Below are 11,992 nucleotides of genomic sequence, written 5' to 3'. Positions count from 1 at the left end.
AGCTTGTTCTGCCATTGCAGCACCACAGTGGAAGATTACATGTTTCGGCCTGGCTGTGACAGAAGTAAAAATACCTCATTTGCAGATGCTAGGGAACAAGAAAGCTTTTCGAACTAATTTTAAAAAGGGTGGGTGTTGTGGCAGTCGGTTTGCAAGCACTGGTGACTTCATTCAGGATGTCACATTTCATTTCTCAGTTGTGGATGTATCTCTTATGGTGCATATAAAAGATCTGCATGCTCTCAAAGCTTGGGTCCACACCAGAGGAATTAATTCTCTCCCTCAGGAAACCCTGCTGCTGAACGCCCTGACATGCCTCGTTGGCAGTTCAGGCTTTTCTTCTTTTACTTGTTTAAATCAATGTGCAACACATTTGTTTGATTCCTGCTCTGTTTCACTCCTGAAACACAAGACAAGCAGATGTCATGCTTATGTTTTTTTATATCTCTCAGCTGACTAATCAAAGTGTTTTGAGAAAGGAGTGCCTTAAAGAGGCCAGATCTAAAACTGTGGTTGGGACAGATGGTGGAAAATTTTTCTTTTGAAACATTTTAACATTTAAATGTCTTCTAGTACAACTCCTTTATTTAAAATTATAAACCTCTAAAGATATCCAGTGTAAAATTATATGAGAGTAATTGGGAGTTTTAATGGCCATGTGCTCCCGATTGGGTCAAAATGCTTGACAGAAGTTGGTGATGTGGTGAGGACAAACATCACAGACTCATCCCAGTCATGTAGCAGCTTGACTGCATGTAGCACGGTTGTTGGTTGCAGGGTTAGCAGCCGTTGTCTGTATGAAAATACTTTGTGGATGTTAGAGGACAATGGGCAGAGGGGTTGAAGATGACAGAAAAGCAACAGGAACACAAATAACCACTGGTTCCAACCAGAGGCGGAGCTAGATGGGATGGCCAGGGTGATGCTGACCACCTCTGAAATCTGATTGGTCACCTGAGGTGATTGACAGGTCACTGGAGGGGGAGGAGGACAGAAATGTTTTTCCAGACCTGTTTAGATCACCAGTGTCACTAGTTTGAAGTCAATTTTAGTTTCCTCATTAGTCATAATTCATAAATATTGATATTTAGCTGCATATTTCTAGAAGATATTTTGTTCCTGCAAGTACAAATACTAATGTTATAAAAAGTTATTGACCTTTAAAGGTTTATCATTGCACCAGCAGGATCAAATCAGCATGTTTTCATACCATCATAAGACAGAAATCTAGGCCACCCGGAGTTCTGGAAACTCCACTGGAAAGTGCACCTGACCTGAATGGACCTTGTAAAACCAGAGATTTGACTGTACAAAATATTAATCTGAGAGTTAAAGTGCGATAATCAAGTCTTGTATTTCTGTCATATATTCATAATCTTTAGTTATTTTATGTTATTTTATTATCAGTCTCTATTTTCCCACATTATTGTCATACATTATACAGTGATAAGGAAAATAAAACCCTCTACACAGAGGGCCCATTTTCCAGATCTCCATCAGCTCAGCCACATCTTCATTAATACAGTCTAAATTATTTATATAGTTTGAGTAATTCTCAGTTTTACCGATCAAGGCCCATTTATGCTTGACGCAGAAGGCAGATTCACAGACTGACGGACAGTTTTTGTCCGTCTTCTGAGTCGTAATTTAGTCTGTTTATAGGGAGCTTAGCTATCCGTCGCTTGACACAAAAGATACCACCAGAAATCGTGGGGTCGGTGTTCAGCTAACACGCAACCAGCGAAAAAACAAACCAGAGCAGAGGAAGAGGAACAGGAAGAAGATGATGCATAATTGCCAAATAAAAAGCACACAAAAAAGAAGAAGAAGTTGAGAGAAACTTCTTCCTTGTGGTTTTCTTCTTTTGGTGTTTTTGGACGGTTGTAAACAACTTTATAGCGGTGCATTACCGCCACCAACTGGAGACAAAACGTGAACTCTGAACTCGACACTGCCCACTCGTGGATGAACTGGCTTATTACCCATGGAAGCATAAAAGATGCATGGAGGTATGAGGGCGATGACGCATGACGAAACTGGCCATCGTCTGTGTATCTGTCTTCTGCCTCGAGCATATATGGGCTTTTGTGGTACATTTGGACCTTTTGGGACTCTGGGAAAACAGAGCACTTCTGAAGCTTTCTGCATAAATTTACACTGTTTTATAGCTGATAAGGTCAAAAGCACTGGTAAATACCCATGTTCTTATGGGAAAAATTTGTATAGTTTCGTTATATTTCAGTTCTACTTTTGTATATTCACAGGCTCACTTACTTATACTTACTTACACACACACACACATGCACACAAGCAAGCACACTCATGTACACTATTACAGACACACCTCCCATGATTTCACTGCCTTGGTTGGACCCTCCCCCCCCTCTCTCCACTCCCGGGTGGCAGGTTGATTGGATGCGCTCGTTCAGCTGCGTCCTCACTTAGCTGCGTTGGAAGACCCCTCTCCCCCCTGCCATGTGTTTCTTGTGTTGTGAATGTCTGAATTATGTGCTTTAGGCCCCAGTGCAGAGATACCTTTTTTTCTAGCCTCATCCCGTTACTCTCCCTCATGTTATCTTTTCCATCTGTGAAAATGGCGCGCTGCTCGGCGGCTGCTGCCTCAGTCTGCCTGATCCTGTTTGTTTATATGTTGTTGTTGTCTAATCTTGGACTGGTTTGTACTGGAAAAAATTTTTGTTGCACCTGTTGACAATAAAGTACATTCATTCATTCATTCATTCATTCATATTCATTTTTTTAACTTACGTTCATCTTTTCAAGTTTCAAAACAGCTATTTGAGCATGTTTTTGGTTTTTATTATTATATTTAGTAGAGTGACTACACATCAATTCAGGCAAGATTTTTACGTTGGAGCTGAAAAAATGTGTCTTGTTTACAAGTTAGAAGCAAACAAATTACTTAAACTAGAACTGCATGAGGAATAATCTCCTCTATTAGCATTTCCCCCCCCCGATAAAATCTTCCCCACCACATGGCCACCCAAAGTCTAGCTCCGCCACTGGTCACACCCAAGATATGCATCTCTGAACTGCAGCAGAAGAACCCAAGTTCCACTCCAGTCAGCTAAGAATACACTGCAAAAATGAGCTTTTTCAAAGTTAGCTTGAGAAGATTCAGACTATAATCCAATGAAATAACCTGCCGGTGCCGTCAGGTAAGATAAGGAAGATTTTCCTAGGTGAGAAATAAATTCAAACAAGTAGTGAAAACACTCATTCCAGTTCTTTATTAAGTTAAAAAACAAAACAAAAAACAAAGATAAACTAAGGATTTCAATTTTAGTTCAATTCAATTTCAGTTAATTGCAGAAGCAGCAATTCACGTCAACCTTTATCTATTTAATAGGGAAGGAACTGAATTAAAAAATATATCTAATTTGAGGCTTTATGATTAATTAATCTAAATTAATCTAATTTTAATCTCATTTCAATAGTTGCTCCATAAAGCTTATTTTCATTTAAATGGATTTTAGTGGACAAGTGAATAAAATAATAGACAGACATTAATATTGTAAACTCAGGCTCTAGTAATGTCTGGAAAAATTGCATTTCAATTTAAAACAGTAGAAAAAAAATAGAAAATTTTATTGGCCAAAACTGAAAAGACCTAAAGTTAAAGTGCCATTTTAAGTACTTTAACTAATATATGACAGTAAGCCAGGGTGTGATCAGCAGTGGCAACTTTGCTTATTTTATTTTCAGTCTGAACCTCTGGCAGAGGTGAAGGCTGCTGCTCTGATGGCAGCTCGGAGGGCTGTTGGATGGGGGAGGGGCCTGTGGCAGCACCCACTGCTCATTGAGAAGTATACGTCCTTTCACATCAGTCCCCAAAGGTCTCCAATAACACCAGAAAAAGTTGCTAGATTTGTGACTAGTTGTTTTTTAAATAGAGTCGCTAGAGGGGTCAGAATAATACACACAAAACGATGCTGTCCCGCAACTCATCTACAATCTAGTCCTCCGAGCCAGACATGTCACGTGATAGAAGAAGAACCATGGCAACAACCGGAAAACACAACACCCAGCATGGAAGAGGATATACAGGGTGAGAGAATGATGGAGGTCTTGGGACTATTGTTAACAGAAAAAGCCAGAAATAAAAAAAATAACAGACTGGAGACGCCGAGAACACGGACTTTATTTACTTCCTTGCTCCCCAGCCAGCTCGCTCTCTGATTGGCTACATTCCGTACGCCATCACCATCCACACACTCACAATGCACGACTCGCCGGTGTTCCTCACACACATGAAGATATCGGGTCGTAAATATTGAACATGCTCAATATTTCCGATTCTCAGCTACAACCTGTTTCAGAGCGGATTATCGGGACAAATCTGCTCGTAACCAGGTGATAATCATACAGGGAAATCTTATAAGACTAGAGATTATCGGGCGTTTGTCGTATTTGGTCAGGAAGAGGCAAAATTGGGACAAAAACAGCCCGATAATCTTTATGTGTGTACCAGGCTAAGTTCCGGCGTGTGCATCAGTGTAATCTTGTACCAGGGAATCGGACACTGACAAACGTCATGTGTTGTTTGGGACACAAACTTCGATTTAAGGTGTTTATTTTTTTGGAAGTTATTAATTGAAATTAAGGTTGTGCTGAAGTCCCATCCATACAATTTAACATTTATTTGAATTGTTTGTCCACATAGCAACAATTGCTTAAGTACTGCAAACATGAATGTGCATAAACAAAGGCCTAATAAAAATTAAGGGTGTGAATTGGTGCTGGGAGGTGTTGAAACAAGCTTTCTCAGATAAAATTGGATGTGAAAAATACAATGAAATAATTTAGGGTTTAGGGATTTAGTTACTTAGTAAGAAAAAGAGATGATTTATAATCTGACACGTTCTGCTCTTGCTGAGTATATCACTCTGAAAACAAAATCCATTTGCCTGGATTTAAGACTGTAAGACTTGGTTAGTTAGATCATTTTTGCAGTGCAGGAAACTAAGACTATTCACACAGATTCACCTAAATGAGACAATAGAAGACGGAATATTGTTGCCTGGTCTGATGAGTGTCCATTTATTCTCCAACATTCAGATAGTAGGGTTCGAATTTGGTGGAAACAACATGAAAACATGGATCCATCCTGCCTTCTATCAACAGTATAGGCTGGTAATAGTGATGTAATGGTGGGGGGATATTTTCCTGCAGGGGACATGTTGGGCCCCTTAGTACCAACGTGTCCTGGTTTAACCAGCACAGCCTACCTGAGTATTGTTGCTGACCATGTCCATCCCTTTATGACCACAGTGGAGCATCTTCTGATGCTACTTCCAGCAGGATAATGCACCATATCACAAAGCTCAGATCATCTCCACCTGCTTTCTAGAACATGACGATGAGTTCACTGGACTCCAACGGCCTCCACAGCCACCAGATCTCAGTCCAGTAGAGCAGCTTTGGGATGTGGTGGAACGGGAGGTTCTCATCATGGATGCAGCCGACAAACCTGCAGCAACTGTGTGATGCTGTCATGTCAATATGGAGAAAACCTCTGAGGAAGGTTTCCACCACCTGGTTGAATGTATGACACCAAGAATTAAGACAGTTCTGAAGTTCAAAGGACACAGATAGTAAGCAAAAGTACAGATGATTACAGCCTGCACGGTTTGGTTATCGCTTGGTTACAGCTTCTGTCACATCTCAATTTTTGATCATGGACACATATAGATATTTATCATAACAATCCATGACACATTAAAGTTAGAATCCAAGAAGTCTTTGGTATGAACGTCTGTCCAAAATGTCATTGCAAACTATCAAAGAGCAGCTTTCAGTCTAGACCAAAGTTATTTTCAACAGATCCTAGAATTAGAAGCCAGAATAAAAACAGCATTTGATGCATATTGATTTCCTCTGCCAAATATTTTGTTGAGAGGTGCACATTCATCGTGTCTTAAGCCATGGTTAGCTTCTGTTGTTTTGCTCTCTGAAACCTATGTTATACATGTAATGCATCATATTGAGTGGTACAAATTAAGTTCCTGCTGAGCTAATGTGCATGCAAAGAACAGGTACAAGCAGAAATGTTACATACAAAAAGCTTGAAATGTAGGCAAATTATAGCCAATGCCACAACAGCACACAGTCCAGTCTCATCACAGTCATCTAAAAATACATAGATGCTTTATTTAGTTGCTCACACTGTATTAAAATGTTAAAATGTGGATTTTCATGTGTTAGTAAGAAACTAAAGAGCCTGATTACCTGTGGATTGTGCTCTTCATGTGCCCTTCAAAGACACTGAAGTGTTTGTAAGCGGGCTCACCAGGAATTTCAGTCAGCCTTGATTAGTTGGTAACACACTTGATGCCTTTTCATAAATTAAGTCCCTACTGATAGTTTGTTTTCTCTGATCACTGTAATTACCTGTTTTGTTTCCTTGCAACCCCTCAGCAAACTGAGCTGTGTGTTAGCCAACCCAGAGCAGCAGTGCAGCTTAGTCTGCATGCTGCTAACTTCACAGCCTGCAGGGTTGAATCTTCCTTAGTTTGGTGATTAGTTTGCTCCTCTATCAGCACCAACTAAAGACACAAACTGTTCCATCAGGGGAAGTGTGATAATGGCTTTTTTTTTTACCTGTAGTGCCAACGCCTTCCAGTTATCTGTTTGTTTTAGTTGTGTAGATGTGTTCATGGTTTCCAGATATTAAAATATATTCAATCAAATTTAATTCTCTAAACCTTTCCTCTACAATTATGACACATACAATAAACTGTTTTTAATTCACTTTGACCAAATTCCCACACCCTAATTTTCAGTCTCCTGTTTAAAGATGCTGACAAGGGATTTTTTAAAGATCCCTCTAAAATGATTTCATATGTACAACCTTGAAGGTGCAGAGTGTAACAAAATTAAAGGTCAATGACAGAAAAATGTAATATATCATGAAAACTTTCATTCTTTTGGTGTCTAATCATTTTCCTGAAATGTCTGTTTTGTTTTTATTCTCTTAGAATGAGTCATTTATGTCTGCTTTCCATGGGTCCACATACATGGCAGCTGCCATAATTCTGCAACCATTTTCACTACGGTGTCTCTGAATGGACAAACAACTATGTGCATTAAATGAGAACCCTATGGGGCTGAGTTATGACGAGGGCAAAACTGCTGCGCTATTTAACATTTGCTGCGCAGTTTTGCTCTGGTTGTGTTTCTACGATTAGCGCCTGATCTATTAAGACTGCTCCTGTTATCATTTGCGGAGCAAACAGCAGTATTTAAATGAGGATTTAGCGGCGCTGTTGCTTCGTCATGGAGGGATCCGGAGAGCCAGGTGGACGAAAACGTAAAATGAAGTTCGAGCCAACTGAAGTCGAAATATTAGTGGAGGAGGCAAACAAAAATCTAGCTGAGCTAGAGGGGAAGAATTTAAATATCACCAGAAGGGCTGCAATATAGTTTCATATTCAAGTTCAATTTATTTATAAGGCACACTAACAACAACCTTTAGGAACCAAGGTATTGTACATATGAAAACATGCAAGGAACAAATAAGAAATAATAAAGGTTTAAAAGCTATAAAGAAATAATAATAATAATAATAATAATAATAATAATAATAATAATAATAATAATAATAATAAAAGACAGGCATGATAAAGTCTTTAAACTTATCCAGCAATTCTAATATTGCAACGCTGGATCGTCTCCACAATCCTCTTCTCTGGCATTCTAAATATATTAATATAATAGAAAAAAATGCATTATCTTAGTCGCCTTTCATGGTGTCTGTGCCTCCTCCTTAAATTTATTACTGCAGCCATTGCGCGTATACTGTTGTGCCAATTAGCACCTGCTTTTCAGAAACGCTATTTTTAGAGCAAACAAACACCGCAAACTATTTGCGGGCTACATGAATCCCACTGCTGCGCAAACCAGATTTATTTGCATAGTCTCCTCCCACTAATGTGCACTTTCTGGCCGGAACGCCCATAATGCATATGCAGTAGCTTCAGAAACGCAAAGTGGAGAGCGGCGCAGTTTTGCCAGGATAACTGACGCAGTTCCATGTTTGCGGCTTTGATAGATAAGCTTGGGCCGATTTTAGCGGAGCAAAGCCGTCTGCACCTGTTTTAGTACACGCAAAGCCTTAATAGATCAGGGCCTATGAGTTTTAAAACTGCAGTACCAGCTTTGTTTCATAGGTGCACCTATCAATTTTCCTTTCGCTGGTAAAAAAACATGGTTTAAGGTACACTAATCACAAAAAGTTATGATGTCAGAATGAACCTAAAATGCATTTTAACCTTTACAAAAACACTTAATTTGACTTTCTGTTAACCTTTGAATGCACATGTACAACATTTCAGTGCTGAAGTATTTATTGCATAATAAATTGTTCTCTAACAAGATGATCAACCACAATAAATAAATAAATAAATAAATAAATAAAAGTAAAAACTGAACCATCAATGGACTCTTCTTCATATTGTTCACATTTTGACATTGTCAGACCAAGACAACACCTAATACACGACAAGTTATTGAGACATCGATACTTTACGTTGTGGTACACCCCCCACTATTGTTAGCTTTTGTTTTAATAAACTATTTGAGATTAATGAATTACCATTGCATGATAATTATATATCAGTGTAGCATGAACTTTTTACATTTTCTGTAAATTTCAACCAAAAGTTTTCTGTTATTTTTAATGTCATTTATTTAAAATTGTTGCAGGCAGACGCTTAAGATCCAAAGATGTCTTTTATGAGCGCCGCAGTTTTTCATGGGTCGGGCCTTAACGGGTTAACAAGCTGCAGCATCAAATGGACACTAGATGGAGTTATTTGAGTTTTTATTATTATTACTATTATTCACTTGATGTTTATTAAAGATTTTTAAAAAAATAATAGAAGGTTTAATTGTATGTTTGGACTAACATTTATGGCTTGATCATTCCTTCGATCCACAATTAAACCTCTTTTTGTGGTTGGTTTATAGCATTTTCCTTTTCTTTCTGTAGCCCAGAAGTCCACAGAGGATCTCACCAAAAGCCTCCACGTGGTACTCAGCCCTCAGATACTCTTCAGCCTCCTGCTGCTGGGCCTGACTGTCACCTTGTCTGGCAGCGTCTACCTGTGGATCCTCAGATACGTCTGCATCGGCTGCTGCCAGCCAGTCGCAGTCGGCCCAGAGACAGAGGCTCTGGCAGTGATGGTGTGAATTCATCAGCCGGTCTGCATCAGAGCACTGCTCATCAACATGTTTAATATCTCATAGTTTCTTTACAGGTAGAATAAAGTCTTTGCATCAGTGAAGTGGGTCTGCTATTAAAGAGATTCGGCTGCAATATAAGGAGGAAATGGCTGAATGTGTCTTAATGACTGACATATGTTTGCTTGTGGTTTAGAGATCTGCCTTTGTTTTACTTAGCAGGGTTAAGTGTATGATAGAGAAAAGAAAATATGTTCAAATGACTAACTTGCTTCAAAATGACTTCTTCTAGCCCACTTCCTGACCTCTAAGCCACTGCCTGCATCTCAGATTAACAGTACTTACCTGACGCCGGAGATTATTTCCAGTATAGAAAAAAGTTATTTTGGTGCCAAAGTGAAAAATCTGCCAGTATTACAATTTCCACAGCAATGCTGATAGGCTTGATTTCAATAGCACCCAATAGTTAATACAGATCAAGTCAACCAGGGGGAGGACTTCAAACATTTCCATGTGTTTGATTTTCACATCAAACAATGCTGCAAACATGCTAGGGAGATAACTGATCCCGGTTGAGTGAGGCCCACTATTGGCTCATGGGATTGTGTTCTGGCAGTTAAAGTGAGCCAGCTCTGGCCTGATAACAGCTGCAAGGTTTTGGGTGTGTGGCTTTAGTTTGAGATGAAGGATGATAGGATGATGTGCGGTGGCTGAACTCTTGCCAGTGGGTCTGTGTTTAGCCAAATTTGTTGACAAGCTGCTTTGGCAACTTGAAGTTTCACAACTTCTGACTCATGATAGTTATTCAGGTGGCTTATTCTTTATCCCATGAATTAAACTCTGACAGAGTACAGAAAGTAATACTTTTGATGATCTATGGGGGAAATAGATCATCTAGGCACAACAATCACAAACAGCTACTTTAAGCTAATGGAGAGCAAAAATGGCCGACTGTTTACAAGCTGACACAAATTAATGTTGGCATTCATTTAAGGTCATGTTTTTTCAGTAGTTAATGAAGTCATGAACTCATTTTAGCTCAGTTGCTAATGCTACACCAGCTAATTGCTAACAACGGGCTGATATGAGCAGTGAGAACCAGTTGGTGCCTGTTGTAAACTTTGACAATAACAAGCTAAACTGCTTAAAATCAGTAAGTTGTTATGATTTTAACTGCCGACAAAATCTTCTGTACCCACATCTGGGTAGGAGATGCAGTGTCTCTGTGTCCACTGGGAAATAAAATATGCCTCATTCGTTTGTTGTAAATTAAGTTTTCCAGAGTACTACTTAGTAGCATTACTTGACTTTTTTCCTCACCCCAAAACAGAGCAAAGCTAATGGACAAATACAGCTAAGCTAACAGCTCAGGGTATTCCACATTTTCCTGAAACTGCCTCCAAATAGCAGCAAAATGCTTAGCATGTACATTAAGTTTACAAATGTCAAACACAGCGAGGTTGAGAACTGCTGCGTTTATCAACTAAGGAATCTTTCAGAAGCAAATCATAGAAAACAGTAAGAAGTCAGATTTATGACAAGGTTAAGATTGATCAACCCTGATTTTTACAGACAGAAGACAGAAGTAATTTTAGATTACTTTTAGCTAATTTCTTTATTATGTTAACTTCTAAACAGCAGATAAGCATTTGTTGTTAACAGCAAAGCAACAAAGCTAACTTTCTGCTAATATATTTTTTCCACCACTTGGCAAAAAATGAGCTTTTCTTGTTTTTTAGCTTTCCATTTTTATATACAATGAATGCACCATGAGAGCCTTCAGCCAGATTGTGTGATTGTGAAAATTGGGAGGGATGATGCTAACTTTTCTAAACTTTATAAGATTTAGTTTTGTGCCTGTAGCACATATTTCCAATGCACATTACATTGATTTAAAAACATATTATATAACAAAACTGAACATCAGTGACAAACATTTATGGAAAGATTTCCATTACATTTTCAGCAAATCTCAGAAATGGAAGAAGAAACAACTGGTTGGATTTTGGGGGTGATCAGGATCACTGTCTGGACCCAGGAATGTTTTGAAGAATTCTTTTTTATGGGAAGAGAAGGATCACTTTGCCATTAAAGCTTCTAATTATAAAATAATGTCCACAATCACTTGAAAAATAAATAAATAAATAAATAAATTGGCTTGGTGGAGGTCTGCGCTCGCTGAGTGCTTCTGTTAAAACTATGTTTCTATTGGTGTCTAATCACTTTGGGGTTCACATACATGACAGCTGCCATATTTGTGCCATTTTCACTACGGTGTCTCTGAATGGACAAACAACTGTGTGTGTTATGTGAGAATCGTCTGAGTTTTAAAACTGCAGTGCCAGCTTTGTTTGATAGGTGCACCGTCTGGGATAAGTAAAGCCAGAAATGACACATAGAAGTAGACAGTACACAAAGTACTTACCTGTAGTGTAGTCATTGCTGCACCTGAGGCCAAAGGATCCACTCATGGATAAAACATTTTTATGTTTGGAACAAATTTGGTCACTGACAGCCACCATCCATTCAAAACTGTGCTTGTCATTTGAAATCATTTCTATGCCCACCTTTTTTACTACGGTGTCTCTGAATGGCCAAACAACTTTGTGTGTGAAGTGAGAATCCTTTGAACTTTAAAACTGCAGTACTAGCTGTTTATCAGTGCTAGACCACCATCTGTGAGCAGAAACGCTTTAAAAAGCACATAGAAGAAGACAGTACACATTATAAGCCACAGTGCAGCCATCACTGCACCTCAGCCCACTGGATCAAGGATAAAAACATATTTTATGTC

At 38.9% G+C, this 11,992-nt stretch overlaps 1 long non-coding RNA gene across 1 annotated transcript in view; it reads left to right on the top strand.

Moving 5' to 3' along the window:
* Positions 1–11,168, top strand: part of LOC121640828 — a 13,672-nt gene extending 2,504 nt beyond the window's left edge. The window contains exon 3 of the long non-coding RNA XR_006010580.1: positions 9,008–11,168. This is a non-coding gene — a long non-coding RNA (uncharacterized LOC121640828). The remainder of the gene's footprint in view (positions 1–9,007) is intronic.
* Positions 11,169–11,992: the final 824 nt, after the last annotated feature.

Source organism: Melanotaenia boesemani, chromosome 5 (assembly GCF_017639745.1).
Source record: "Melanotaenia boesemani isolate fMelBoe1 chromosome 5, fMelBoe1.pri, whole genome shotgun sequence".
In the NCBI taxonomy this organism is placed as follows: domain Eukaryota; kingdom Metazoa; phylum Chordata; class Actinopteri; order Atheriniformes; family Melanotaeniidae; genus Melanotaenia; species Melanotaenia boesemani.
Note: the sequence above shows the minus strand (reverse complement) of the source record. Positions and strands in the feature narration are given on the sequence as shown.